Source organism: Heterodontus francisci, chromosome 10 (assembly GCF_036365525.1).
Source record: "Heterodontus francisci isolate sHetFra1 chromosome 10, sHetFra1.hap1, whole genome shotgun sequence".
Taxonomy (NCBI): domain Eukaryota; kingdom Metazoa; phylum Chordata; class Chondrichthyes; order Heterodontiformes; family Heterodontidae; genus Heterodontus; species Heterodontus francisci.
The window spans coordinates 25,458,459-25,464,297 of record NC_090380.1 but is presented as its reverse complement, the minus strand read 5'-3'; the positions used below and the strand labels follow the sequence as shown (position 1 = coordinate 25,464,297).

The following is a 5,839-nucleotide window of genomic DNA, read 5'->3' as shown; positions in this document are numbered from 1 at the left end:
TTGCCGCCTGAGCATAACTGAGGCAGCGTTTGGGGCAGGTTTTGTAGAGATGGCCTGCCGCACCGCACAAGTTTCAGCACTTACTGTGCTTACAGTCTTTGGTCTGATGGCCTTCCTTCATGCAGTTCTTGCAGACGACTGTGCTGCAGTTAGCTGCCACGTGACCAGATTTGCCACAGGTGCGACAAACTCTGGGCTGCCCAGCATAGACCAAGAAACCGCGACTTCCCCATATAGCGAAGCTGGAGGGAGGGTGGATGATGGCTCCACTGGCATCGACCTTCAAGGTCACCTTGACCTGCCGCTTGCTGGTCCAAATCCAAATGGGTCCTTGACATCGGTGCTGCTGCCGGCCACTTTGATGTACCTGGTGAGAAAGGTGAGTACATCCACCACCAGAACATGGGGGTTGTAGAGGTGAATTGTCACCACTCGGTCATGTTGTGACGGAAGTGTGAAGAGTGGCTCCACTGTGAGGATCGACAGCGGTGCCAGGTTCCGTTTCTCCTTGAACGCCTTCAGGAACTTGATGCATCCCGCCACGTTCTTGAACTTCACGTCGAAATATCCACTGCTGGGGAAATCCTGCAGGCAGAAGATGTCAGTAGCTTGAAATCCACAGCAATCGATGAGGATTTTCTTGATGAAGAAGGTGCGATCAATCAGTGCATCTCCTTCCTTGTCCTTCACCACCACCCAAACGGTGTTACGCACTCCCTGGCCTGAAACTCGAAGATTGGTTATAGCCATTTTGCTCAAAGCATACCCAAGATCAAAAGGCAATGATCATGGTTTATCCCCTGCCAGATAAGTACTGATAAGAACAGATACTACACTTGATCTTAGCCAAAAGGCCGTGATCTTTCTCCCAATCAGGAACAGTCCGACCCGCTCTTGAGTGCTTGCAGAGAGTCTATCTTACTACCTGTTACCATGTTCTTGTCACACGTTTTTGTCAAACCTTCCTATTATAAATTCCTATGTCCATTTGTAATGAAAAATACTTAATGTGCTAAGGAACCAGTCGTGGTGCTGCAGAACCTCTGTTCACCTCAGCCTGCATTGCCTAAAGCTTTGCTATTTCACTGTAAGCAATAATATAAAATCAAATTATTGAGAGGAAGTAAGGACCGAATGTATGACTTAAAAATGAGGGAATTGAATCACAGCTGCATACCCTGGTCAAACGCCACTTCACCTGAACGCTTGATCTTTGCACCCTGTGAGATTGACTAGTAGAATGTGAAAATAATGGCCACCCCTGCAGAATGAATTCTTAACCTTGTATAGTAGTGATATAAGGCAAAAACTAAACTGTACAGATTATTGAACATAACACCAGTAAACCATAATTTCAAGCACCAAATTAGACCAGACTCAGCTGAATACTGTGTGCAGTCTTGGTCTCAACATTTAAGAAAGGATACACTTGCACTGGAGGCAGTGCAGTGAAGATTTACTAAATTGGTCCCTGGGATGAGGGGGTTGTCCGATGATGAGTGGCTGAGTAAATTGGGCCTATATTCTTGGAGTTTAGAAGAATGAGAGGTGATCTAATTGAGACATACAAGATTCTGAAAGGGCTTGATAGGGTAGAAGCTGAGAGATTGTTTCCACTGGTCAGGAAATCTAGAACACAGGGACACAGTCTCAGGATAAGGGTCCGATCATTCAGGACTGAGATGAGGAGAAATTACTTCACTCAAAGGGTTGTGAATCTTTGGAATTCTCTACCCCAGGGGGTTGTGGATGCTCCATCATTGAATACATTTAAGGCTGGAATAGATAGATTTTTGGCCTCACAGGGAATCAAGGGATAGGGGGAGTGGGCGGGAAATGGAGTTGAAGCCCAAGATCAACCATGATCGTATTGAATGGCGGAGCAGGCTTGATGGGCCATATGGTCTACTTCTGCTCCTATTTCTTGTGTTCTTGTGAATCAAATCTCAGCTATACTGTCTAGATTCCTTTAATGAATTATGCAGGCAAAACCACTCAGGATATTATTTTAGTTGATGGTGGAAGAGAAATGTAGGGTTAGTAGAGGAATTGCCAAACAATTGTCCGAGATAACTGTACAAAAGAAATTGGCTCTGAAAAATCAGAACTCAAGGTACCTAAATCACCCAGTCCTGTTAGCGTGGACATGCTGATGAAAGAAATCAGAGAGGAGTTAGCAGAGGCTCTGGCCACTGTTGTTCCAGTGCTTTTTAAAGATGCAAGTTGTGGCAGTCAAGTAGAGAATAGCTAATGCTCAAAATACAAGGGTAGTATAATACAAAGATCTATAGATCAGTTGGTTTCATTTAAGTTGTAGGTAAACTCTTGGAATCCATAATTCAAGATAAAATTAGTGCGTATTTAGAAATACATGGGTTAAGCGAGAATAACCAGCACAGGCCTGTTAAAGACGTTGTTTTTGACAAAATGAATCGAGTTTTGTTTTGCAGTGTATAAAGGGAATGCAGTAGATGTAATTTATTTGCAATTTCAGAAGGAATTCAATAAGGTATCTCATAAGAGTGGTGACTGAGTTAGGGTAAATGTGTATTGTTCAAATTGGGAAGGGTTGAAACGGGTACACACCTGAACTAACTGCTGGGACCACTTTTGTTCTTTGTCTTCACAGAATTACAGAATCATAGAATTGTTACAGCGCAGAAGGAGGCCATTCGGCCCATCATGTCCGCACCAGCTCTCTGAAAGAGCAACTCCCTCAGTTCCATTCCCCTGACTTCTCCCTGTAACTCTGCACATTCTTCCTTTTCATATAACTGTCTAATTCCCTTTTGAATGCTTCAATTGAACTTGCCTCCACCACACTCGCAGGCAGCACATTCCTAATCTTAACCACTCACTGTGTGAAAAAGTTTTTCCTCATGTCACTTTTGCTTCTCTTATCAAATGCTTTAAATCTGTGCCCCCTTGTTCTCGATCCTTTCACAAGTGGGAACAGTTTCTCTCTATCTACTCTGTCCAGACCCCTCATGATTTTGAATACCTTTATCAAATCACCTCTCAGCCTTCTCTTCGCCAAGGAAAACAGTCCTAACTTCTCCAATCTATCTTCATAACTGAAATTCCTCATCCCTGGAACCATTCTCCTGAATCTATTCTGTACTCTCTCCAATGCCCTCACATCTTTCCTCAAGTGCGGCGCCCAGAATTGGACGCAATACTCCAGCTGAGGCCGAACTAGTGTCTTATACAAGTTCAACATAACTTCCTTGCTCTTGTACTCTATGCCTCGATTAATAAAGCCCAGGATACTGTATGCTTTATTAACTGCTCTCTCAACCTGTCCTGCCACCTTCAATGACTTATGTACATATACACCGAGGTCCCTCTGCTCCTGCACCCCCTTTAGAATTGTGCCCTTTATTCTATATTGTCTCTCCATGTTCTTCCTACCAAAATGAATCACCTCACATTTCTCTGCATTGAACTTCATCTGCCACCTGTCTGCCCATTCCACCAACTTGTCTATGTCCTTTTGAAGTTCTACACTATCCTCCTCACAGTTCACAAAGCTTCCAAGTTTCATATCATCTGCAAACTTTGAAATTTTGCTCTGTACAACAAGGTCTAGGTCATTAATATATATCAGGAAAAGCAAGGGTCCCAACACTGATCCCCGGGGAACTCCACTACAAACGTTCCTGCAGCCTGAAAAACATCCATTAACCACAACTCTTTGTTTCCTGTCACTCAGCCAATTTCGTATCCATGTTGCTACTATTCCTTTTATTCCATGAGCTACAAGTTTGCTCACAAATCTGTTGTGTGGCACTGTATCAAATGCCTTTTGAAAGTCCATGTACACCACATCAACAGCATTGTCCTCATCAACCCTCTCTGTTACCTCCTCAAAAAACTCCAGCAAGTTAGTTAAACATGATTTTCCCTTAAGAAATCCATGCTGGCTTTCTTTAATTACATTGCATTTGTCCATGTGATTATTGATTGTGTCCCGAATTATTTTTTCTAGAAGTTTTCCCACCACCGAAGTTAAACTGGCCTCTAGTTGCTAGACTTATCTTTACACCCTTTTTTGAACAAGGGTGTCACGTTTGCAATTCTCCAGTCCTCTATCACTGCCCCTGTGTCTAAGGAAGACTGAAAAATTATGGCCAGTGCCTCTTGATTTCTGCCCTCACTTCCCTCAGTGTGCTTGGATGCATCTCATCTGGTCCTGGTGCTTTATCCACTTTAAGTTCAGACAGCCTATCTAATACTTCCTCTTTATTAATTTTAAACCCCTCTAGTATCTGACTTACTTCCTCTTTCAACATTGCCTGGGTTGCATCTTTTTCCTTGGTAAAGACAGATGCAAAGTATTCATTTAATACCTCAGGTATGCCCTCTGCCTCCATGTGTAAATCCCCTTTCTGGTCTCTAATCAGCCCACTCCTTCTTTTACCACCTTTTTACGATTTATATGCCTATAGAAAACTTTGGAATTTCCTTTTATGCTAGCTGCCAGTCTCTTCTCATGCTCTCTCTTTGCTTCTCTTATTTGCTTTTTCACTTCCCCTCTGGACCTGGATATTCAGCCTGGTTCTCAATAGTATTTTCTACCTGGCATCCGTCATAAGCACACTTTTCCTTTTTTTGTCATCCAGGGAGCTCTGGATTTGTTTGCTCTACTTTTCCCCTTTGAGGGAATATACCTTAACTGTGCCTGAACTATCTCTTCTTTGAAGGTAGCCCATTGTTCATCTACTGGTTTTCCTGCCAGCTTTTGACTCCAATTTATTCACCCCAGCTCCATTCTTACCCCACTGAAGTTGGCCTTCCCCAGTTAATTATTCTTACCCTGGATTGCTCTTTGTCCTTTTCCATAGTCAGCTAAAACCTTATGATACAATGATCACTTTCCCTTAAATGCTCTCTTATTGACACTTGATCCACTTGGCCCACCTCATTCCCAAGAACCAGGTCAAGCAGTACCTCCTTTCTTGTTGGACTAGCAACATACTGTTGTCGAAAATTTTCCTGAACACACTGTAGGAACTCTTGCCCTTCACTGCACTTTACACTACTACAATCCCAGTCTATGTTTGGATAATTAAAGTCCCCCATTAAAGCTACCCTATAATCTTTGCACCTCTCTGTAATTTCCTTGCAAATTTGTTCCTCCACGTCCTTCCCACTAGCTGGTGGCCTATAGACAACACCGAGCAATGTAACCGCACTTTTTATAGATGATTTGTACTTGCACAACTCGGGGGTCAGTATGCGTAATCGGAGTTATGAGTTTGCATAGGCAAATCCCATAATAAGTGTGACTTGGAGAATTTATAATAGTAAAACTTGACGTAAAAATTGTGACCAAAAAATGACAACAAGAAGTCAAGTGGCATAGGCAGGAAGTGTGCGCAGATGTAGGATTTTTAATATATTATAAATACATGCTCAGTATAACATAGGGTATGTCATAAATATGTTGATGCACAGCAGAACTTGGTGATACCACTGAATCAGGCTAATGCAACCCATGAGCCTTAAGTACACTGTAGGCAATTTTGCAAGGGAAGCCTTCTGCCACAAAGCCTTGCTCGTAGTGACTGCAATAATGGAGATAGGGCTACAACACTGCAGGTCTGATTTTCCGATCTGCACTTGTCACTAGCAAGACGCTGCGCAGGGAAATAATCCCAGAGTATCACCTTGATGTCACATGCAATATATAAGATTATGCTTCCTAACTGGCAATCGTTGATTTTCAATTAAACTTTCGGTAATGTTGTCAGCTGGAGGGTGATAGCCTCCTGTAGTTACTGTATGAAAGCTGAGGAAAGGACGATAAGAAAGTACAGAAGGAAAAGACCCTCTCCGC

At 42.8% G+C, this 5,839-nt stretch overlaps 1 pseudogene; it reads right to left on the bottom strand.

Annotated features, from left to right (window-relative positions):
• Positions 1-757: 757 nt before the first annotated feature.
• LOC137374761 (U2 spliceosomal RNA) lies at positions 758-863 on the bottom strand (annotated as a pseudogene).
• Between the last annotated feature and the right edge of the window lie 4,976 nt (positions 864-5,839).